The sequence below is a fragment of the Procambarus clarkii genome, chromosome 78, assembly GCF_040958095.1.
Source record: "Procambarus clarkii isolate CNS0578487 chromosome 78, FALCON_Pclarkii_2.0, whole genome shotgun sequence".
In the NCBI taxonomy this organism is placed as follows: Eukaryota; Metazoa; Arthropoda; class Malacostraca; order Decapoda; family Cambaridae; genus Procambarus; species Procambarus clarkii.
Window position 1 is genome coordinate 645992 of NC_091227.1, and position 27953 is coordinate 673944.

Consider the following 27953-nt stretch of genomic DNA (forward strand, 5'->3'; position numbering starts at 1 on the left):
CTATATTCGATGATTTTTCGTACGAAACAAAATGCAAGAAAACTTGCTTAAAATGCAATATTACGCGAAATTCTGAGATTTGAAGGGCAAATCACATATCGTGATACTACATGAAATAGGATCGGAATATTGGTAAAAATGAATATATTTGCGAAATATCAAACTACATGATTAACGTGAAAAAGTTACTATTTTACCATATTTGACTATTTTACCTTCAAATCATAGAGCGAGGTTTCGTATTATTTAGATCCAAGAAAAGACATATGACAATGTTGTTTCTAATACAAATGATAAAAAACAATGTATTTTCATTAGAATTAACTATAATGTTCTTGATTTTCCGTTTATATTAACGATGGAAGATGTACACGTAAAACCGCTCTAATCCGGCTGAAACGTCGATATATGCAATAAAAACCGAACTTCTCCCCTTTTCAATATCTTACTCAGTATTTTAACGAGAAACAAATAGATGTTTGAAAATGAAGTATTTAAGGTTATTATCTAATCAATTATGTGTTTGCATCAATTTTATCGTATATATATATGAATTAATACCCATAGACGGAAAATTCACAAAAACGTGGAAAACGGCAAAATATTGCCTAATTCGATGATATTTTGTTTAAATCACATGAAGGGAAAGGGGATGATAAACGTCAAAATATTGCTAAATTCGATGATTTTCCGTACGAAACAAAATGCAAGAAAACTTGCTTAAAATGCAATATTATGCGAAATTATGAGATTTGAAGGCCAAATCACATATCGTGATACTACATGAAATAGTATCGAAATATTGGTAAAAATGAATATATTTACGTAATATCAAACTACATGAAAAACGTGAAAAAAGTCACTATATAACCATATTTGAGGATTTTAACTTCAAATCATAGAGGGAGGTTTCGTATTATTTAGTTCCAAGAAAAGACATATGACAATGTTGTTTCCAATACAAATGATAAAAAACAATGTGTTTTCATTAGAATTAACTATAATGTTCTTGATTTTCCGTTTATATTAACGAGGGAAGATGTACACGTAAAACCGCTCTAATCCGGCTGAAACGTCGATATATGCAATAAAAACCGAACTTCTCCCCTTTTCAACATCTTACTCAGTATTTTAACGAGAAACAAATAGATGATTGAAAATGAAGTATTTAAGGTTATTATCTAGTCAATTATGTGTTTGCATAATTTTTATCGTATATATATGAATTAATACCCATGGACTGAAAATTCACAAAAACCTGGAAAACGGCAAAATATTGCCTAATTCGATGATATTTTGTTTAAATCACATGAAGGAAAAGTGAATGATAAATGTCAAAATATTGCTAAATTCGATGATTTTCCGTACGAAACAAAATGCAAGAAAACTTGCTTAAAATGCAATATTATGCGAAATTCTGAGATTTGAAGGGCAAATCACATATCGTGTTACTACATGAAATAGAATCGGAATATTGGTACAAATGAATATATTTGCGTAATATCAAACTACATGATTAACGTGAAAAAGTTACTATTTTACCATATTTGAGGATTTTACCTTCAAATCATAGAGCGAGGTTTCGTATTATTTAGATCCAAGAAAAGACATATGACAATTTTGTTTCCAATACAACTGATAAAAAACAATGTGTTTTCATTAGAATTAACTATAATGTTCTTGATTTTCCGTTTATATTAACGAGGGAAGATGTACACGTAAAACCGCTCTAATCCGGCTGAAACGTCGATATATGCAATAAAAACCGAACTTCTCCCCTTTTCAATATCTTACTCAGTATTTTAACGAGAAACAAATAGATGTTTGAAAATGAAGTATTTAAGGTTATTATCTAATCAATTATGTGTTTGCATTAATTTTATCGTATATATATATGAATTAATACCCATAGACGGAAAATTCACAAAAACGTGGAAAACGGCAAAATATTGCCTAATTCGATGATATTTTGTTTAAATCACATGAAGGGAAAGGGGATGATAAACGTCAAAATATTGCTAAATTCGATGATTTTCCGTACGAAACAAAATGCAAGAAAACTTGCTTAAAATGCAATATTATGCGAAATTCTGAGATTTCAAGGCCAAATCTCATATCGTGATACTACATGAAATAGTATAGAAATATTGGTAAAAATGAATATATTTACGTAATATCAAACTACATGAAAAACGTGAAAAAAGTCACTATTTAACCATATTTGAGGATTTTAACTTCAAATCATAGAGCGAGGTTTCGTATTATTTGGATCCAAGAAAAGACATATGACAATGTTGTTTCCAATACAAATGATAAAAATCAATGTGTTTTCATTAGAATTAACTAAAATGTTCCTGGTTTTCCGTTTATATTACCGATAGATGTACACGAAAATCGCTCTATTCCGGCTGAAACGTCGATATATGCAATAAAAACAGAACTTCCCCCCCTTTCAATATCTTACTCAGTATTTTAACGAGAAACAAATAGTTGATTGAAAATGAAGTATTTAAGGTTATTAACTAATCAATTATGTGTTTGCATCATTTTTATCGTATATATATGAATTAATACCCATGGACTGAAAATTCAAAAAACGTGGAAAAACGGCAAAATATTGCCTAATTCGATGATATTTTGTTTAAATCACATGAAGGAAAAGGAGATGATAAACGTTAAAATATTGCTAAATTCGATGATTTTTCGTACGAAGCAAAATGCAAGAAAACTTGCTTAAAATGCAATATTATGCGAAATTCTGAGATTTGAAGGCCAAATCACATATCGTGATACTACATGAAATAGTATCGAAATATTGGTATAAATGAATATATTTACGTAATATCAAACTACATGAAAAACGTGAAAAAAGTCACTATATAACCATATTTGAGGATTTTAACTTCAAATCATAGAGCGAGGTTTCGTATTATTTAGTTCCAAGAAAAGACATATGACAATGTTGTTTCCAATACAAATGATAAAAAACAAATGATAAGATAATGAATGTGTTTTCATTAGAGTTAACTATAATGTTCTTGATTTTCCGTTTATATTAACGAGGGAAGATGTACACGTAAAACCGCTCTAATCCGGCTGTAACGTCGATATATGCAATAAAAACCGAACTTCTCCCCTTTTCAATATCTTACTCAGTATTTTAACGAGAAACAAATAGATGATTGAAAATGAAGTATTTAAGGTTATTATCTAATCAATTATGTGTTTGCATCATTTTTATCGTATATATATGAATTAAAACCCATGGACTGAAAATTCACAAAAACTTGGAAAACGGCCAAATATTGCCTACTTCGATGATATTTTCTTTAAATCACATGAAGGAAAAGGAGATGATAAACGTCAAAATATTGCTATATTCGATGATTTTTCGTACGAAACAAAATGCAAGAAAACTTGCTTAAAATGCAATATTACGCGAAATTCTGAGATTTGAAGGGCAAATCACATATCGTGATACTACATGAAATAGGATCGGAATATTGGTAAAAATGAATATATTTACGTAATATCAAACTACATGAAAAACGTGAAAAAAGTCACTATTTAACCATATTTGAGGATTTTAACTTCAAATCATAGAGCGAGGATTCGTATTATTTGGATCCAAGAAAAGACATATGACAATGTTGTTTCCAATACAAATGATAAAAATCAAAGTGTTTTCATTAGAATTAACTAAAATGTTCCTGGTTTTCCGTTTATATTACCGATAGAAGATGTACACGAAAATCGCTCTATTCCGGCTGAAACGTCGATATATGCAATAAAAACAGAACTTCTCCCCTTTTCAATATCTTGCTCAGTATTTTAACGAGAAACAAATAGATGATTGAAAATTAAGTATTTAAGGTTATTATCTAATCAATTATGTGTTTGCATCATTTTTATCGTATATATATATGAATTAATACCCATGGACGGAAAATTCACAAAAACGTGGAAAACGGCAAAATATTGCCTAATTCGATGATATTTTGTTTATATCACATGAAGGAAAAGGAGATGATAAACGTTAAAATATTGGTAAATTCGATGATTTTTCGTACGAAGCAAAATGCAAGAAAACTTGCTTAAAATGCAATATTATGCGAAATTCTGAGATATGAAGGCCAAATTACATATCGTGATACTACATGAAATAGTATCGAAATATTGGTAAAAATGAATATATTTACGTAATATCATTCTACATGAAAAACGTGAAAAAAGTCACTATATAACCATATTTGAGGATTTTAACTTCAAATCATAGAGCGAGGTTTCGTATTATTTAGATCCAAGAAAAGACATATGACAATGTTGTTTCCAATACAAATGATAAAAAACAATGTGTTTTCATTAGAATTAACTTTAATGTTCTTGATTTTCCGTTTATATTAACGATGGAAGATGTACACGTAAAACCGCTCTAATCCGGCTGAAACGTCGATATATGCAATAAAAACCGAACTTCTCCCCTTTTCAATATCTTACTCAGTATTTTAACGAGAAACAAATAGATGATTGAAAATGAAGTATTTAAGGTTATTATCTAATCAATTATGTGTTTGCATCATTTTTATCGTATATATATATGAATTAATACCCATGGACGGAAAATTCACAAAAACGTGGAAAACGGCAAAATATTGCCTAATTCGATGATATTTTGTTTAAATCACATGAAGGAAAAGGAGATGATAAACCTTAAAATATTGCTAAATTCGATGATTTTTCGTACGAAGCAAAATGCAAGAAAACTTGCTTAAAATGCAATATTATGCGAAATTCTGAGATTTGAAGGCCAAATCACATATCGTGATACTACATGAAATAGTATCGAAATATTGGTAAAAATGAATATATTTACGTAATATCAAACTACATGAAAAACGTGAAAAAAGTCACTATTTAACCATATTTGAGGATTTTAACTTCAAATCATAGAGCGAGGTTTCGTATTATTTGGATCCAAGAAAAGACATATGACAATGTTGTTTCCAATACAAATGATAAAAATCAAAGTGTTTTCATTAGAATTAACTAAAATGTTCCTGGTTTTCCGTTTATATTACCGATAGAAGATGTACACGAAAATCGCTCTATTCCGGCTGAAACGTCGATATATGCAATAAAAACCGAACTTCTCCCCTTTTCAACATCTTACTCAGTATTTTAACGAGAAACAAATAGATGATTGAAAATGAAGTATTTAAGGTTATTATCTAATCAATTATGTGTTTGCATAATTATTATCGTATATATATGAATTAATACCCATGGACTGAAAATTCACAAAAACGTGGAAAACGGCACAATATTGCCTAATTCGATGATATTTTGTTTAAATCACATGAAGGAAAAGGGAATGATAAACGTCCAAATAATGCTAAGTTCGATGATTTTCCGTACGAAACAAAATGCAAGAAAACTTGCTTAAAATGCAATATTATGCGAAATTCTGAGATTTCAAGGCCAAATCACATATCGTGATACTACATGAAATAGTATCGAAATATTGGTAAAAATGAATATATTTACGTAATATCAAACTACATGAAAAACGTGAAAAAGTCACTATTTAACCATATTTGAGGATTTTAACTTCAAATCATAGAGCGAGGTTTCGTATTATTTGGATCCAAGAAAAGACATATGACAATGTTGTTTCCAATACAAATGATAAAAATCAAAGTGTTTTCATTAGAATTAACTAAAATGTTCCTGGTTTTCCGTTTATATTACCGATAGAAGATGTACACGAAAATCGCTCTATTCCGGCTGAAACGTCGATATATGCAATAAAAACCGAACTTCTCCCCTTTTCAACATCTTACTCAGTATTTTAACGAGAAACAAATAGATGATTGAAAATGAAGTATTTAAGGTTATTATCTAATCAATTATGTGTTTGCATAATTTTTATCGTATATATATGAATTAATACCCATGGACTGAAAATTCACAAAAACGTGGAAAACGGCACAATATTGCCTAATTCGATGATATTTTGTTTAAATCACATGAAGGAAAAGGAATGATAAACGTCAAAATAATGCTAAGTTCCATGATTTTCCGTACGAAAAAAAATGCAAGAAAACTTGCTTAAAATGCAATATTATGCGAAATTCTGAGATTTCAAGGCCAAATCACATATCGTGATACTACATGAAATAGTATCGAAATATTGGTAAAAATGAATATATTTACGTAATATCAAACTACATGAAAAACGTGAAAAAAGTCACTATTTAACCATATTTGAGGATTTTAACTTCAAATCATAGAGCGAGGTTTCGTATTATTTGGATCCAAGAAAAGACATATGACAATGTTGTTTCCAATACAAATGATAAAAATCATAGTGTTTTCATTAGAATTAACTAAAATGTTCCTTGTTTTCCGTTTATATTACCGATAGAAGATGTACACGAAAATCGCTCTATTCCGCTGGAAACGTCGATATATGCAATAAAAACAGAACTTCTCCCCTTTTCAATATCTTACTCAGTATTTTAACGAGAAACAAATAGATGATTGAAAATGAAGTATTTATGGTTATTATCTAATCAATTATGTGTTTGCATCATTTTTATCGTATATATATATGAATTCATACCCATGGACGGAAAATTCACAAAAACGTGGAAAACGGCAAAATATTGCCTAATTCGATGATATTTTGTTTAAATAACATGAAGGAAAAGGAGATGATAAACGTCAAAATATTGCTATATTCGATGATTTTTCGTACGAAACAAAATGCAAGAAAACTTGCTTAAAATGCAATATTATGCGAAATTCTGAGATATGAAGGCCAAAATACATATCGTGATACTACATGAAATAGTATGGAAATATTGGTAAAAATGAATATATTTACGTAATATCAAACTACATGAAAAACGTGGAAAAAGTCACTATATAACCATATTTGAGGATTTTAACTTCAAATCATAAAGCGAGGTTTCGTATTATTTAGTTCCAAGAAAAGACATATGACAATGTTGTTTCCAATACAAATGATAAAAAACAATGTGTTTTCATTAGAATTAACTATAATGTTCTTGATTTTCTGTTTATATTAACGAGGGAAGATGTACACGTAAAACCGCTCTAATCCGGCTCAAACGCCGATATATGCAATAAAAACCGAACTTCTCCCCTTTTCAACATCTTACTCAGTATTTTAACGAGAAACAAATAGATGATTAAAAATGAAGTATTTAAGGTTATTATCTAATTAATTATGTGTTTGCATAATTTTTATCGTATATATATGAATTAATACCCATGGACTGAAAATTCACAAAAACGTGGAAAACGGCACAATATTGCCTAATTCGATGATATTTTGTTTAAATCACATGAAGGAAAAAAGAATGATAAACGTCAAAATAATGCTAAATTCGATGATTTTCCGTACGAAACAAAATGCAAGAAAACTTGCTTAAAATGCAATATTATGCGAAATTCTGAGATTTCAAGGCTAAATCACATATCGTGATACTACATGAAATAGTATCGAAATATTGGTAAAAATGAATATATTTACGTAATATCATACTACATGAAAAACGTGAAAAAATTCACTATATAATCATATTTGAGGATTTTAACTTCAAATCATAGAGCGAGGTTTCGTATTATTTAGATCCTAGAAAAGACATATGACAATGTTGTTTCCAATACAACTGATAAAAAACAATGTGTTTTCATTAGAATTAACTATAATGTTCTTGATTTTCCGTTTATATTAACGATGGAAGATGTACACGTAAAACCGCTCTAATCCGGCTGAAACGTCGATATATGCAATAAAGACCGAACTTCTCCCCTTTTCAATATCTTACTCAGTATTTTAACGAGAAACAAATAGATGATTGAAAATGAAGTATTTAAGGTTATTATCTAATCAATTATGTGTTTGCATCATTTTTATCGTATATATATATGAATTAATATCCATGGACGGAAAATTCACAAAAACGTGGAAAACGGCAAAATATTGCCTAATTCGATGATATTTTGTTTAAATCACATGAAGGAAAAGGAGATGATAAACGTTAAAATATTGCTAAATTCGATGATTTTTCGTACGAAGCAAAATGCAAGAAAACTTCCTTAAAATGCAATATTATGCGAAATTCTGAGATTTGAAGGCCAAATCACATATCGTGATACTACATGAAATAGTATCGAAATATTGGTAAAAATGAACATATTTACGTAATATCAAACTACATGAAAAACGTGAAAAAAGTCACTATATAACCATATTTGAGGATTTTAACTTCAAATCATAGAGCGAGGTTTCGTATTATTTGGATCCAAGAAAAGACATATGACAATGTTGTTTCCAATACAAATGATAAAAATCAATGTGTTTTCATTAGAATTAACTAAAATGTTCCTGATTTTCCGTTTATATTTCCGATGGAAGATGTACACGAAAACCGCTCTATTCCGGCTGAAACGTCGATATATGCAATAAAATCAGAACTTCTCCGCCTTTCAATATCTTACTCAGTATTTTAACGAGAAACAAATAGATGATTGAAAATGAAGTATTTAAGGTTATTATCTAATCAATTATGTGTTTGCATCATTTTTATCGTATATATATATGAATTAATACCCATAGACGGAAAATTTACAAAAACGTGGAAAACGGCAAAATATTGCTTAATTCGATGATATTTTGTTTAAATCACATGAAGGAAAAGGAGATGATAAACGTCAAAATATTGCTATATTCGATGATTTTTCGTACGAAACAAAATGCAAGAAAACTTGCTTAAAATGCAATATTATGCGAAATTCTGAGATTTGAAGGCCAAATCACATATCGTGATACTACATGAAATAGTATCGGAATATTGGTAAAAATGAATATATTTGCGTAATATCAAACTACGTGATTAACGTGAAAAAGTTACTATTTTACCATATTTGACGATTTTACCTTCAAATCAGAGCGAGGTTTCGTATTATTTAGATCCAAGAAAAGACATATGACAATGTTGTTTCCAATAAAAATGATAAAAAACAATGTGTTTTCATTAGAATTAACTATAATGTTCTTGATTTTCCGTTTATATTAACGATGGAAGATGTACACGTAAAACCGCTCTAATCCGGCTGAAACGTCGATATATGCAATAAAAACCGAACTTCTCCCCTTTTCAATATCTTACTCAATATTTTAACGAGAAACAAATAGATGTTTGAAAATGAAGTATTTAAGGTTATTATCTAATCAATTATGTGTTTGCATCAATTTTATCGTATATATATATGAATTAATACCCATAGACGGAAAATTCACAAAAACGTGGAAAACGGCAAAATATTGCCTAATTCGATGATATTTTGTTTAAATCACATGAAGGGAAAGGGGATGATAAACGTCAAAATATTGCTAAATTCGATGATTTTCCGTACGAAACAAAATGCAAGAAAACTTGCTTAAAATGCAATATTATGCGAAATTATGAGATTTGAAGGCCAAATCACATATCGTGATACTACATGAAATAGTATCGAAATATTGGTAAAAATGAATATATTTACGTAATATCAAACTACATGAAAAACGTGAAAAAAGTCACTATATAACCATATTTGAGGATTTTAACTTCAAATCATAGAGGGAGGTTTCGTATTATTTAGTTCCAAGAAAAGACATATGACAATGTTGTTTCCAATACAAATGATAAAAAACAATGTGTTTTCATTAGAATTAACTATAATGTTCTTGATTTTCCGTTTATATTAACGAGGGAAGATGTACACGTAAAACCGCTCTAATCCGGCTGAAACGTCGATATATGCAATAAAAACCGAACTTCTCCCCTTTTCAACATCTTACTCAGTATTTTAACGAGAAACAAATAGATGATTGAAAATGAAGTATTTAAGGTTATTATCTAATCAATTATGTGTTTGCATAATTTTTATCGTATATATATGAATTAATACCCATGGACTGAAAATTCACAAAAACCTGGAAAATGGCAAAATATTGCCTAATTCGATGATATTTTGTTTAAATCACATGAAGGAAAAGTGAATGATAAACGTCAAAATATTGCTAAATTCGATGATTTTCCGTACGAAACAAAATGCAAGAAAACTTGCTTAAAATGCAATATTATGCGAAATTCTGAGATTTGAAGGGCAAATCACATATCGTGTTACTACATGAAATAGAATCGGAATATTGGTACAAATGAATATATTTGCGTAATATCAAACTACATGAATAACGTGAAAAAGTTACTATTTTACCATATTTGAGGATTTTACCTTCAAATCATAGAGCGAGGTTTCGTATTATTTAGATCCAAGAAAAGACATATGACAATGTTGTTTCCAATACAAATGATAAAAAACAATGTGTTTTCATTAGAATTAACTATAATGTTCTTGATTTTCCGTTTATATTAACGATGGAAGATGTACACGTAAAACCGCTCTAATCCGGCTGAAACGTCGATATATGCAATAAAAACCGAACTTCTCCCCTTTTCAATATCTTACTTAGTATTTTAACGAGAAACAAATAGATGATTGAAAATGAAGTATTTAAGGTTATTATCTAATCAATTATGTGTTTGCATAATTTTTATCGTATATATATGAATTAATACCCATAAACTGAAAATTCACAAAAACCTGGAAAACGGCAAAATATTGCCTAATTCGATGATATTTTGTTTAAATCACATGAAGGAAAAGGAGATGATAAACGTTAAAATATTGCTAAATTCGATGATTTTTCGTACGAAGCAAAATGCAAGAAAACTTGCTTAAAATGCAATATTATGCGAAATTCTGAGATTTGAAGGCCAAATCACATATCGTGATACTACATGAAATAGTATCGAAATATTGGTAAAAATGAATATATTTACGTAATATCAAACTACATGAAAAACGTGAAAAAATTCACTATATAACCATATTTGAGGATTTTAACTTCAAATCATAGAGCGAGGTTTCGTATTATTTAGTTACAAGAAAAGACATATGAAAATGTTGTTTCCAATACAAATGATAAAAAACAAATGATAAGATAATGAATGTGTTTTCATTAGAATTAACTATAATGTTCTTGATTTTCCGTTTATATTAACGAGGGAAGATGTACACGTAAAACCGCTCTAATCCGGCTGAAACGTCGATATATGCAATAAAAACCGAACTTCTCCCCTTTTCAACATCTTACTCAGTATTTTAACGAGAAACAAATAGATGATTGAAAATGAAGTATTTAAGGTTATTATCTAATCAATTATGTGTTTGCATAATTTTTATCGTATATATATGAATTAATACCCATGGACTGAAAATTCACAAAAACGTGGAAAACGGCAAAATATTGCCTAATTCGATGATATTTTGTTTAAATCACATGAAGGAAAAGGAATGATAAACGTCAAAATAATGCTAAGTTCCATGATTTTCCGTACGAAAAAAAATGCAAGAAAACTTGCTTAAAATGCAATATTATGCGAAATTCTGAGATTTCAAGGCCAAATCACATATCGTGATACTACATGAAATAGTATCGAAATATTGGTAAAAATGAATATATTTACGTAATATCAAACTACATGAAAAACGTGAAAAAAGTCACTATTTAACCATATTTGAGGATTTTAACTTCAAATCATAGAGCGAGGTTTCGTATTATTTGGATCCAAGAAAAGACATATGACAATGTTGTTTCCAATACAAATGATAAAAATCATAGTGTTTTCATTAGAATTAACTAAAATGTTCCTTGTTTTCCGTTTATATTACCGATAGAAGATGTACACGAAAATCGCTCTATTCCGCTGGAAACGTCGATATATGCAATAAAAACAGAACTTCTCCCCTTTTCAATATCTTACTCAGTATTTTAACGAGAAACAAATAGATGATTGAAAATGAAGTATTTATGGTTATTATCTAATCAATTATGTGTTTGCATCATTTTTATCGTATATATATATGAATTCATACCCATGGACGGAAAATTCACAAAAACGTGGAAAACGGCAAAATATTGCCTAATTCGATGATATTTTGTTTAAATAACATGAAGGAAAAGGAGATGATAAACGTCAAAATATTGCTATATTCGATGATTTTTCGTACGAAACAAAATGCAAGAAAACTTGCTTAAAATGCAATATTATGCGAAATTCTGAGATATGAAGGCCAAAATACATATCGTGATACTACATGAAATAGTATGGAAATATTGGTAAAAATGAATATATTTACGTAATATCAAACTACATGAAAAACGTGGAAAAAGTCACTATATAACCATATTTGAGGATTTTAACTTCAAATCATAAAGCGAGGTTTCGTATTATTTAGTTCCAAGAAAAGACATATGACAATGTTGTTTCCAATACAAATGATAAAAAACAATGTGTTTTCATTAGAATTAACTATAATGTTCTTGATTTTCTGTTTATATTAACGAGGGAAGATGTACACGTAAAACCGCTCTAATCCGGCTGAAACGCCGATATATGCAATAAAAACCGAACTTCTCCCCTTTTCAACATCTTACTCAGTATTTTAACGAGAAACAAATAGATGATTAAAAATGAAGTATTTAAGGTTATTATCTAATTAATTATGTGTTTGCATAATTTTTATCGTATATATATGAATTAATACCCATGGACTGAAAATTCACAAAAACGTGGAAAACGGCACAATATTGCCTAATTCGATGATATTTTGTTTAAATCACATGAAGGAAAAAAGAATGATAAACGTCAAAATAATGCTAAATTCGATGATTTTCCGTACGAAACAAAATGCAAGAAAACTTGCTTAAAATGCAATATTATGCGAAATTCTGAGATTTCAAGGCTAAATCACATATCGTGATACTACATGAAATAGTATCGAAATATTGGTAAAAATGAATATATTTACGTAATATCATACTACATGAAAAACGTGAAAAAATTCACTATATAATCATATTTGAGGATTTTAACTTCAAATCATAGAGCGAGGTTTCGTATTATTTAGATCCTAGAAAAGACATATGACAATGTTGTTTCCAATACAACTGATAAAAAACAATGTGTTTTCATTAGAATTAACTATAATGTTCTTGATTTTCCGTTTATATTAACGATGGAAGATGTACACGTAAAACCGCTCTAATCCGGCTGAAACGTCGATATATGCAATAAAAACCGAACTTCTCCCCTTTTCAATATCTTACTCAGTATTTTAACGAGAAACAAATAGATGATTGAAAATGAAGTATTTAAGGTTATTATCTAATCAATTATGTGTTTGCATCATTTTTATCGTATATATATATGAATTAATATCCATGGACGGAAAATTCACAAAAACGTGGAAAACGGCAAAATATTGCCTAATTCGATGATATTTTGTTTAAATCACATGAAGGAAAAGGAGATGATAAACCTTAAAATATTGCTAAATTCGATGATTTTTCGTACGAAGCAAAATGCAAGAAAACTTGCTTAAAATGCAATATTATGCGAAATTCTGAGATTTGAAGGCCAAATCACATATCGTGATACTACATGAAATAGTATCGAAATATTGGTAAAAATGAATATATTTACGTAATATCAAACTACATGAAAAACGTGAAAAAAGTCACTATATAACCATATTTGAGGATTTTAACTTCAAATCATAGAGCGAGGTTTCGTATTATTTAGATCCAAGAAAAGACATATGACAATGTTGTTTCCAATACAAATGATAAAAAAAAATGTGTTTTCATTAGAATTAACTATAATGTTCTTGATTTTCCGTTTATATTACCGTTGGAAGATGTACACGTAAAACCGCTCTAATCCGGCTGAAACGTCGATATATGCAATAAAAACCGAACTTCTCCCCTTTTCAATATCTTACTCAGTATTTTAACGAGAAACAAATATATGATTGAAAATGAAGTATTTATGGTTATTATTTAATCAACTATGTGTTTGCATCATTTTTATCGTATATATATATGAATTAATACCCATGGACGGAAAATTCACAAAAACGTGGAAAACGGCAAAATATTGCCTAATTCGATGATATTTTGTTTAAATCACATGAAGGAAAAGGAGATGATAAACGTTAAAATATTGCTAAATTCGATGATTTTTCGTACGAAGCAAAATGCAAGAAAACTTCCTTAAAATGCAATATTATGCGAAATTCTGAGATTTGAAGGCCAAATCACATATCGTGATACTACATGAAATAGTATCGAAATATTGGTAAAAATGAACATATTTACGTAATATCAAACTACATGAAAAACGTGAAAAAAGTCACTATATAACCATATTTGAGGATTTTAACTTCAAATCATAGAGCGAGGTTTCGTATTATTTGGATCCAAGAAAAGACATATGACAATGTTGTTTCCAATACAAATGATAAAAATCAATGTGTTTTCATTAGAATTAACTAAAATGTTCCTGATTTTCCGTTTATATTTCCGATGGAAGATGTACACGAAAACCGCTCTATTCCGGCTGAAACGTCGATATATGCAATAAAATCAGAACTTCTCCGCCTTTCAATATCTTACTCAGTATTTTAACGAGAAACAAATAGATGATTGAAAATGAAGTATTTAAGGTTATTATCTAATCAATTATGTGTTTGCATCATTTTTATCGTATATATATATGAATTAATACCCATAGACGGAAAATTTACAAAAACGTGGAAAACGGCAAAATATTGCTTAATTCGATGATATTTTGTTTAAATCACATGAAGGAAAAGGAGATGATAAACGTCAAAATATTGCTATATTCGATGATTTTTCGTACGAAACAAAATGCAAGAAAACTTGCTTAAAATGCAATATTATGCGAAATTCTGAGATTTGAAGGCCAAATCACATATCGTGATACTACATGAAATAGTATCGGAATATTGGTAAAAATGAATATATTTGCGTAATATCAAACTACGTGATTAACGTGAAAAAGTTACTATTTTACCATATTTGACGATTTTACCTTCAAATCAGAGCGAGGTTTCGTATTATTTAGATCCAAGAAAACACATATGACAATGTTGTTTCCAATAAAAATGATAAAAAACAATGTGTTTTCATTAGAATTAACTATAATGTTCTTGATTTTCCGTTTATATTAACGATGGAAGATGTACACGTAAAACCGCTCTAATCCGGCTGAAACGTCGATATATGCAATAAAAACCGAACTTCTCCCCTTTTCAATATCTTACTCAATATTTTAACGAGAAACAAATAGATGTTTGAAAATGAAGTATTTAAGGTTATTATCTAATCAATTATGTGTTTGCATCAATTTTATCGTATATATATATATGAATTAATACCCATAGACGGAAAATTCACAAAAACGTGGAAAACGGCAAAATATTGCCTAATTCGATGATATTTTGTTTAAATCACATGAAGGGAAAGGGGATGATAAACGTCAAAATATTGCTAAATTCGATGATTTTCCGTACGAAACAAAATGCAAGAAAACTTGCTTAAAATGCAATATTATGCGAAATTATGAGATTTGAAGGCCAAATCACATATCGTGATACTACATGAAATAGTATCGAAATATTGGTAAAAATGAATATATTTACGTAATATCAAACTACATGAAAAACGTGAAAAAAGTCACTATATAACCATATTTGAGGATTTTAACTTCAAATCATAGAGGGAGGTTTCGTATTATTTAGTTCCAAGAAAAGACATATGACAATGTTGTTTCCAATACAAATGATAAAAAACAATGTGTTTTCATTAGAATTAACTATAATGTTCTTGATTTTCCGTTTATATTAACGATGGAAGATGTACACGTAAAACCGCTCTAATCCGGCTGAAACGTCGATATATGCAATAAAAACCGAACTTCTCCCCTTTTCAACATCTTACTCAGTATTTTAACGAGAAACAAATAGATGATTGAAAATGAAGTATTTAAGGTTATTATCTAATCAATTATGTGTTTGCATAATTTTTATCGTATATATATGAATTAATACCCATGGACTGAAAATTCACAAAAACCTGGAAAACGGCAAAATATTGCCTAATTCGATGATATTTTGTTTAAATCACATGAAGGAAAAGTGAATGATAAACGTCAAAATATTGCTAAATTCGATGATTTTCCGTACGAAACAAAATGCAAGAAAACTTGCTTAAAATGCAATATTATGCGAAATTCTGAGATTTGAAGGGCAAATCACATATCGTGTTACTACATGAAATAGAATCGGAATATTGGTACAAATGAATATATTTGCGTAATATCAAACTACATGAATAACGTGAAAAAGTTACTATTTTACCATATTTGAGGATTTTACCTTCAAATCATAGAGCGAGGTTTCGTATTATTTAGATCCAAGAAAAGACATATGACAATGTTGTTTCCAATACAAATGATAAAAAACAATGTGTTTTCATTAGAATTAACTATAATGTTCTTGATTTTCCGTTTATATTAACGATGGAAGATGTACACGTAAAACCGCTCTAATCCGGCTGAAACGTCGATATATGCAATAAAAACCGAACTTCTCCCCTTTTCAATATCTTACTTAGTATTTTAACGAGAAACAAATAGATGATTGAAAATGAAGTATTTAAGGTTATTATCTAATCAATTATGTGTTTGCATAATTTTTATCGTATATATATGAATTAATACCCATAAACTGAAAATTCACAAAAACCTGGAAAACGGCAAAATATTGCCTAATTCGATGATATTTTGTTTAAATCACATGAAGGAAAAGGAGATGATAAACGTTAAAATATTGCTAAATTCGATGATTTTTCGTACGAAGCAAAATGCAAGAAAACTTGCTTAAAATGCAATATTATGCGAAATTCTGAGATTTGAAGGCCAAATCACATATCGTGATACTACATGAAATAGTATCGAAATATTGGTAAAAATGAATATATTTACGTAATATCAAACTACATGAAAGACGTGAAAAAATTCACTATATAACCATATTTGAGGATTTTAACTTCAAATCATAGAGCGAGGTTTCGTATTATTTAGTTACAAGAAAAGACATATGAAAATGTTGTTTCCAATACAAATGATAAAAAACAAATGATAAGATAATGAATGTGTTTTCATTAGAATTAACTATAATGTTCTTGATTTTCCGTTTATATTAACGAGGGAAGATGTACACGTAAAACCGCTCTAATCCGGCTGAAACGTCGATATATGCAATAAAAACCGAACTTCTCCCCTTTTCAACATCTTACTCAGTATTTTAACGAGAAACAAATAGATGATTGAAAATGAAGTATTTAAGGTTATTATCTAATCAATTATGTGTTTGCATAATTTTTATCGTATATATATGAATTAATACCCATGGACTGAAAATTCACAAAAACGTGGAAAACGGCAAAATATTGCCTAATTCGATGATATTTTGTTTAAATCACATGAAGGAAAAGGAGATGATAAACGTCAAAATATTGCTATATTCGATGATTTTTCGTACGAAACAAAATGCAAGAAAACTTGCTTAAAATGCAATATTATGCGAAATTCTGAGATTTCAAGGCCAAATCACATATCGTGATACTACATGAAATAGTATAGAAATATTGGTAAAAATGAATATATTTACGTAATATCAAACTACATGAAAAACGTGAAAAAAGTCACTATTTAACCATATTTGAGGATTTTAACTTCAAATCATAGAGCGAGGTTTCGTATTATTTGGATCCAAGAAAAGACATATGACAATGTTGTTTCCAATACAAATGATAAAAATCAATGTGTTTTCATTAGAATTAACTAAAATGTTCCAGGTTTTCCGTTTATATTACCGATAGATGTACACGAAAATCGCTCTATTCCGGCTGAAACGTCGATATATGCAATAAAAACAGAACTTCTCCCCTTTTCAATATCTTACTCAGTATTTTAACGAGAAACAAATAGTTGATTGAAAATGAAGTATTTAAGGTTATTATCTAATCAATTATGTGTTTGCATCATTTTTATCGTATATATATGAATTAATACCCATGGACTGAAAATTAAAAAAACGTGGAAAAACAGCAAAATATTGCCTAATTGGATGATATTTTGTTTAAATCACATGAAGAAAAAGGGGATGATTAACGTCAAAATATTGCTAAATTCGATAATTTTTCGTACGAAACAAAATGCAAGAAAACTTGCTTAAAATGCACTATTACGCGAAATTCTGAGATTTGAAGGGCAAATCACATATCGTGTTACTACATGAAATAGAATCGGAATATTGGTACAAATGAATATATTTGCGTAATATCAAACTACATGATTAACGTGAAAAAGTTACTATTTTACCATATTTGAGGATTTTACCTTCAAATCATAGAGCGAGGTTTCGTATTATTTAGATCCAAGAAAAGACATATGACAATGTTGTTTCCAATACAACTGATAAAAAACAATGTGTTTTCATTAGAATTAACTATAATGTTCTTGATTTTCCGTTTATATTAACGATGGAAGATGTACACGTAAAACCGCTCTAATCCGGCTGAAACGTCGATATATGCAATAAAAACCGAACTTCTCCCCTTTTCAGTATCTTACTCAGTATTTTAACGAGAAACAAATAGATGATTGAAAATGAAGTATTTAAGGTTATTATCTAATCAATTATGTGTTTGCATCATTTTTATCGTATATATATATGAATTAATACCCATGGACGGAAAATTCACAAAAACGTGGAAAACGGCAAAATATTGCCTAATTCGATGATATTTTATTTAAATCACATGAAGGAAAAGGAGATGATAAACGTTAAAATATTGCTAAATTCGATGATTTTTAGTACGAAGCAAAATGCAAGAAAACTTGCTTAAAATGCAATATTATGCGAAATTCTGAAATTTGAAGGCCAAATCACATATCGTGATACTACATGAAATAGTATCGAAATATTGGTAAAAATGAATATATTTACGTAATATCAAACTACATGAAAAACGTGAAAAAAGTCACTATATAACCATATTTGAGGATTTTAACTTCAAATCATAGAGCGAGGTTTCGTATTATTTAGTTCCAAGAAAAGACATATGACAATGTTGTTTCCAATACAAATGATAAAAAACAATGTGTTTTCATTAGAATTAACTATAATGTTCTTGATTTTCCGTTTATATTAACGAGGGAAGATGTACACGTAAAACCGCTCTAATCCGGCTGAAACGTCGATATATGCAATAAAAACCGAACTTCTCCCCTTTTCAATATCTTACTCAGTATTTTAACGAGAAACAAATAGATGATTGAAAATGAAGTATTTAAGGTTATTATCTAATCAATTATGTGTTTGCATCATTTTTATCGTATATATATATGAATTAATACCCATGGACGGAAAATTCACAAAAACGTGGAAAACGGCAAAATATTGCCTAATCCGATGATATTTTGTTTAAATCACATGAAGGAAAAGGAGATGATAAACGTTAAAATATTGCTAAATTCGATGATTTTTCGTACGAAGCAAAATGCAAGAAAACTTGCTTAAAATGCAATATTATGCGAAATTCTGAGATTTGAAGGCCAAATCACATATCGTGATACTACATGAAATAGTATCGAAATATTGGTATAAATGAATATATTTACGTAATATCAAACTACATGAAAAACGTGAAAAAAGTCACTATATAACCATATTTGAGGATTTTAACTTCAAATCATAGAGCGAGGTTTCGTATTATTTAGTTCCAAGAAAAGACATATGACAATGTTGTTTCCAATACAAATGATAAAAAACAAATGATAAGATAATGAATGTGTTTTCATTAGAATTAACTATAATGTTCTTGATTTTCCGTTTATATTAACGAGGGAAGATGTACACGTAAAACCGCTCTAATCCGGCTGTAACGTCGATATATGCAATAAAAACCGAACTTCTCCCCTTTTCAATATCTTACTCAGTATTTTAACGAGAAACAAATAGATGATTGAAAATGAAGTATTTAAGGTTATTATCTAATCAATTATGTGTTTGCATCATTTTTATCGTATATATATGAATTAAAACCCATGGACTGAAAATTCACAAAAACTTGGAAAACGGCCAAATATTGCCTACTTCGATGATATTTTCTTTAAATCACATGAAGGAAAAGGAGATGATAAACGTCAAAATATTGCTATATTCGATGATTTTTCGTACGAAACAAAATGCAAGAAAACTTGCTTAAAATGCAATATTACGCGAAATTCTGAGATTTGAAGGGCAAATCACATATCGTGATACTACATGAAATAGGATCGGAATATTGGTAAAAATGAATATATTTGCGAAATATCAAACTACATGATTAACGTGAAAAAGTTACTATTTTACCATATTTGACTATTTTACCTTCAAATCATAGAGCGAGGTTTCGTATTATTTAGATCCAAGAAAAGACATATGACAATGTTGTTTCCAATACAAATGATAAAAAACAATGTATTTTCATTAGAATTAACTATAATGTTCTTGATTTTCCGTTTATATTAACGATGGAAGATGTACACGTAAAACCGCTCTAATCCGGCTGAAACGTCGATATATGCAATAAAAACCGAACTTCTCCCCTTTTCAATATCTTACTCAGTATTTTAACGAGAAACAAATAGATGTTTGAAAATGAAGTATTTAAGGTTATTATCTAATCAATTATGTGTTTGCATCAATTTTATTGTATATATATATGAATTAATACCCATAGACGGAAAATTCACAAAAACGTGGAAAACGGCAAAATATTGCCTAATTCGATGATATTTTGTTTAAATCACATGAAGGGAAAGGGGATGATAAACGTCAAAATATTGCTAAATTCGATGATTTTCCGTACGAAACAAAATGCAAGAAAACTTGCTTAAAATGCAATATTATGCGAAATTATGAGATTTGAAGGCCAAATCACATATCGTGATACTACATGAAATAGTATCGAAATATTGGTAAAAATGAATATATTTACGTAATATCAAACTACATGAAAAACGTGAAAAAAGTCACTATATAACCATATTTGAGGATTTTAACTTCAAATCATAGAGGGAGGTTTCGTATTATTTAGTTCCAAGAAAAGACATATGACAATGTTGTTTCCAATACAAATGATAAAAAACAATGTGTTTTCATTAGAATTAACTATAATGTTCTTGATTTTCCGTTTATATTAACGAGGGAAGATGTACACGTAAAACCGCTCTAATCCGGCTGAAACGTCGATATATGCAATAAAAACCGAACTTCTCCCCTTTTCAACATCTTACTCAGTATTTTAACGAGAAACAAATAGATGATTGAAAATGAAGTATTTAAGGTTATTATCTAATCAATTATGTGTTTGCATAATTTTTATCGTATATATATGAATTAATACCCATGGACTGAAAATTCACAAAAACCTGGAAAACGGCAAAATATTGCCTAATTCGATGATATTTTGTTTAAATCACATGAAGGAAAAGTGAATGATAAATGTCAAAATATTGCTAAATTCGATGATTTTCCGTACGAAACAAAATGCAAGAAAACTTGCTTAAAATGCAATATTATGCGAAATTCTGAGATTTGAAGGGCAAATCACATATCGTGTTACTACATGAAATAGAATCGGAATATTGGTACAAATGAATATATTTGCGTAATATCAAACTACATGATTAACGTGAAAAAGTTACTATTTTACCATATTTGAGGAGTTTACCTTCAAATCATAGAGCGAGGTTTCGTATTATTTAGATCCAAGAAAAGACATATGACAATTTTGTTTCCAATACAACTGATAAAAAACAATGTGTTTTCATTAGAATTAACTATAATGTTCTTGATTTTCCGTTTATATTAACGAGGGAAGATGTGCACGTAAAACCGCTCTAATCCGGCTGAAACGTCGATATATGCAATAAAAACCGAACTTCTCCCCTTTTCAATATCTTACTCAGTATTTTAACGAGAAACAAATAGATGTTTGAAAATGAAGTATTTAAGGTTATTATCTAATCAATTATGTGTTTGCATTAATTTTATCGTATATATATATGAATTAATACCCATAGACGGAAAATTCACAAAAACGTGGAAAACGGCAAAATATTGCCTAATTCGATGATATTTTGTTTAAATCACATGAAGGGAAAGGGGATGATAAACGTCAAAATATTGCTAAATTCGATGATTTTCCGTACGAAACAAAATGCAAGAAAACTTGCTTAAAATGCAATATTATGCGAAATTCTGAGATTTCAAGGCCAAATCACATATCGTGATACTACATGAAATAGTATAGAAATATTGGTAAAAATGAATATATTTACGTAATATCAAACTACATGAAAAACGTGAAAAAAGTCACTATTTAACCATATTTGAGGATTTTAACTTCAAATCATAGAGCGAGGTTTCGTATTATTTGGATCCAAGAAAAGACATATGACAATGTTGTTTCCAATACAAATGATAAAAATCAATGTGTTTTCATTAGAATTAACTAAAATGTTCCTGGTTTTCCGTTTATATTACCGATAGATGTACACGAAAATCGCTCTATTCCGGCTGAAACGTCGATATATGCAATAAAAACAGAACTTCTCCCCCTTTCAATATCTTACTCAGTATTTTAACGAGAAACAAATAGTTGATTGAAAATGAAGTATTTAAGGTTATTAACTAATCAATTATGTGTTTGCATCATTTTTATCGTATATATATGAATTAATACCCATGGACTGAAAATTCAAAAAACGTGGAAAAACGGCAAAATATTTCCTAATTCGATGATATTTTGTTTAAATCACATGAAGGAAAAGGAGATGATAAACGTTAAAATATTGCTAAATTCGATGATTTTTCGTACGAAGCAAAATGCAAGAAAACTTGCTTAAAATGCAATATTATGCGAAATTCTGAGATTTGAAGGCCAAATCACAAATCGTGATACTACATGAAATAGTATCGAAATATTGGTATAAATGAATATATTTACGTAATATCAAACTACATGAAAAACGTGAAAAAAGTCACTATATAACCATATTTGAGGATTTTAACTTCAAATCATAGAGCGAGGTTTCGTATTATTTAGTTCCAAGAAAAGACATATGACAATGTTGTTTCCAATACAAATGATAAAAAACAAATGATAAGATAATGAATGTGTTTTCATTAGAGTTAACTATAATGTTCTTGATTTTCCGTTTATATTAACGAGGGAAGATGTACACGTAAAACCGCTCTAATCCGGCTGTAACGTCGATATATGCAATAAAAACCGAACTTCTCCCCTTTTCAATATCTTACTCAGTATTTTAACGAGAAACAAATAGATGATTGAAAATGAAGTATTTAAGGTTATTATCTAATCAATTATGTGTTTGCATCATTTTTATCGTATATATATGAATTAAAACCCATGGACTGAAAATTCACAAAAACTTGGAAAACGGCCAAATATTGCCTACTTCGATGATATTTTCTTTAAATCACATGAAGGAAAAGGAGATGATAAACGTTAAAATATTGCTATATTCGATGATTTTTCGTACGAAACAAAATGCAAGAAAACTTGCTTAAAATGCAATATTACGCGAAATTCTGAGATTTGAAGGGCAAATCACATATCGTGATACTACATGAAATAGGATCGGAATATTGGTAAAAATGAATATATTTGCGAAATATCAAACTACATGATTAACGTGAAAAAGTTACTATTTTACCATATTTGACTATTTTACCTTCAAATCATAGAGCGAGGTTTCGTATTATTTAGATCCAAGAAAAGACATATGACAATGTTGTTTCCAATACAAATGATAAAAAACAATGTGTTTTCATTAGAATTAACTATAATGTTCTTGATTTTCCGTTTATATTAACGATGGAAGATGTACACGTAAAACCGCTCTAATCCGGCTGAAACGTCGATATATGCAATAAAAACCGAACTTCTCCCCTTTTCAATATCTTACTCAGTATTTTAACGAGAAACAAATAGATGTTTGAAAATGAAGTATTTAAGGTTATTATCTAATCAATTATGTGTTTGCATCAATTTTATCGTATATATATATGAATTAATACCCATAGACGGAAAATTCACAAAAACGTGGAAAACGGCAAAATATTGCCTAATTCGATGATATTTTGTTTAAATCACATGAAGGGAAAGGGGATGATAAACGTCAAAATATTGCAAAATTCGATGATTTTCCGTACGAAACAAAATGCAAGAAAACTTGCTTAAAATGCAATATTATGCGAAATTATGAGATTTGAAGGCCAAATCACATATCGTGATACTACATGAAATAGTATCGAAATATTGGTAAAAATGAATATATTTACGTAATATCAAACTACATGAAAAACGTGAAAAAAGTCACTATATAACCATATTTGAGGATTTTAACTTCAAATCATAGAGGGAGGTTTCGTATTATTTAGTTCCAAGAAAAGACATATGACAATGTTGTTTCCAATACAAATGATAAAAAACAATGTGTTTTCATTAGAATTAACTATAATGTTCTTGATTTTCCGTTTATATTAACGAGGGAAGATGTACACGTAAAACCGCTCTAATCCGGCTGAAACGTCGATATATGCAATAAAAACCGAACTTCTCCCCTTTTCAACATCTTACTCAGTATTTTAACGAGAAACAAATAGATGATTGAAAATGAAGTATTTAAGGTTATTATCTAATCAATTATGTGTTTGCATAATTTTTATCGTATATATATGAATTAATACCCATGGACTGAAAATTCACAAAAACCTGGAAAACGGCAAAATATTGCCTAATTCGATGATATTTTGTTTAAATCACATGAAGGAAAAGTGAATGATAAACGTCAAAATATTGCTAAATTCGATGATTTTCCGTACGAAACAAAATGCAAGAAAACTTGCTTAAAATGCAATATTATGCGAAATTCTGAGATTTGAAGGGCAAATCACATATCGTGTTACTACATGAAATAGAATCGGAATATTGGTACAAATGAATATATTTGCGTAATATCAAACTACATGATTAACGTGAAAAAGTTACTATTTTACCATATTTGAGGATTTTACCTTCAAATCATAGAGCGAGGTTTCGTATTATTTAGATCCAAGAAAAGACATATGACAATTTTGTTTCCAATACAACTGATAAAAAACAATGTGTTTTCATTAGAATTAACTATAATGTTCTTGATTTGCCGTTTATATTAACGAGGGAAGATGTACACGTAAAACCGCTCTAATCCGGCTGAAACGTCGATATATGCAATAAAAACCGAACTTCTCCCCTTTTCAATATCTTACTCAGTATTTTAACGAGAAACAAATAGATGTTTGAAAATGAAGTATTTAAGGTTATTATCTAATCAATTATGTGTTTGGATTAATTTTATCGTATATATATATGAATTAATACCCATAGACGGAAAATTCACAAAAACGTGGAAAACGGCAAAATATTGCCTAATTCGATGATATTTTGTTTAAATCACATGAAGGGAAAGGGGATGATAAACGTCAAAATATTGCTAAATTCGATGATTTTCCGTACGAAACAAAATGCAAGAAAACTTGCTTAAAATGCAATATTATGCGAAATTCTGAGATTTCAAGGCCAAATCACATATCGTGATACTACATGAAATAGTATAGAAATATTGGTAAAAATGAATATATTTACGTAATATCAAACTACATGAAAAACGTGAAAAAAGTCACTATATAACCATATTTGAGGATTTTAACTTCAAATCATAGAGCGAGGTTTCGTATTATTTAGTTCCAAGAAAAGACATATGACAATGTTGTTTCCAATACAAATGATAAAAAACAATGTGTTTTCATTAGAATTAACTAAAATGTTCCTGGTTTTCCGTTTATATTACCGATAGATGTACACGAAAATCGCTCTATTCCGGCTGAAACGTCGATATATGCAATAAAAACAGAACTTCTCCCCTTTTCAATATCTTACTCAGTATTTTAACGAGAAACAAATAGTTGATTGAAAATGAAGTATTTAAGGTTATTATCTAATCAATTATGTGTTTGCATCATTTTTATCGTATATATATGAATTAATACCCATGGACTGAAAATTAAAAAAACGTGGAAAAACGGCAAAATATTGCCTAATTGGATGATATTTTGTTTAAATCACATGAAGGAAAAGGGGATGATAAACGTCAAAATATTGCTAAATTCGATAATTTTTCGTACGAAACAAAATGCAAGAAAACTTGCTTAAAATGCAATATTACGCGAAATTCTGAGATTTGAAGGGCAAATCACATATCGTGTTACTACATGAAATAGAATCGGAATATTGGTACAAATGAATATATTTGCGTAATATCAAACTACATGATTAACGTGAAAAAGTTACTATTTTACCATATTTGAGGATTTTACCTTCAAATCATAGAGCGAGGTTTCGTATTATTTAGATCCAAGAAAAGACATATGACAATGTTGTTTAAAATACAACTGATAAAAAACAATGTGTTTTCATTAGAATTAACTATAATGTTCTTGATTTTCCGTTTATATTAACGATGGAAGATGTACACGTAAAACCGCTCTAATCCGGCTGAAACGTCGATATATGCAATAAAAACCGAACTTCTCCCCTTTTCAGTATCTTACTCAGTATTTTAACGAGAAACAAATAGATGATTGAAAATGAAGTATTTAAGGTTATTATCTAATCAATTATGTGTTTGCATCATTTTTATCGTATATATATGAATTAAAACCCATGGACTGAAAATTCACAAAAACTTGGAAAACGGCCAAATATTGCCTACTTCGATGATATTTTCTTTAAATCACATGAAGGAAAAGGAGATGATAAACGTCAAAATATTGCTATATTCGATGATTTTCCGTACGAAACAAAATGCAAGAAAACTTGCTTAAAATGCAATATTATGCGAAATTCTGAGATTTGAAGGGCAAATCACATATCGTGTTACTACATGAAATAGAATCGGAATATTGGTACAAATGAATATATTTGCGTAATATCAAACTACATGATTAACGTGAAAAAGTTACTATTTTACCATATTTGAGGAGTTTACCTTCAAATCATAGAGCGAGGTTTCGTATTATTTAGATCCAAGAAAAGACATATGACAATTTTGTTTCCAATACAACTGATAAAAAACAATGTGTTTTCATTAGAATTAACTATAATGTTCTTGATTTTCCGTTTATATTAACGAGGGAAGATGTGCACGTAAAACCGCTCTAATCCGGCTGAAACGTCGATATATGCAATAAAAACCGAACTTCTCCCCTTTTCAATATCTTACTCAGTATTTTAACGAGAAAGAAATAGATGTTTGAAAATGAAGTATTTAAGGTTATTATCTAATCAATTATGTGTTTGCATTAATTTTATCGTATATATATATGAATTAATACCCATAGACGGAAAATTCACAAAAACGTGGAAAACGGCAAAATATTGCCTAATTCGATGATATTTTGTTTAAATCACATGAAGGGAAAGGGGATGATAAACGTCAAAATATTGCTAAATTCGATGATTTTCCGTACGAAACAAAATGCAAGAAAACTTGCTTAAAATGCAATATTATGCGAAATTCTGAGATTTCAAGGCCAAATCACATATCGTGATACTACATGAAATAGTATAGAAATATTGGTAAAAATGAATATATTTACGTAATATCAAACTACATGAAAAACGTGAAAAAAGTCACTATTTAACCATATTTGAGGATTTTAACTTCAAATCATAGAGCGAGGTTTCGTATTATTTGGATCCAAGAAAAGACATATGACAATGTTGTTTCCAATACAAATGATAAAAATCAATGTGTTTTCATTAGAAT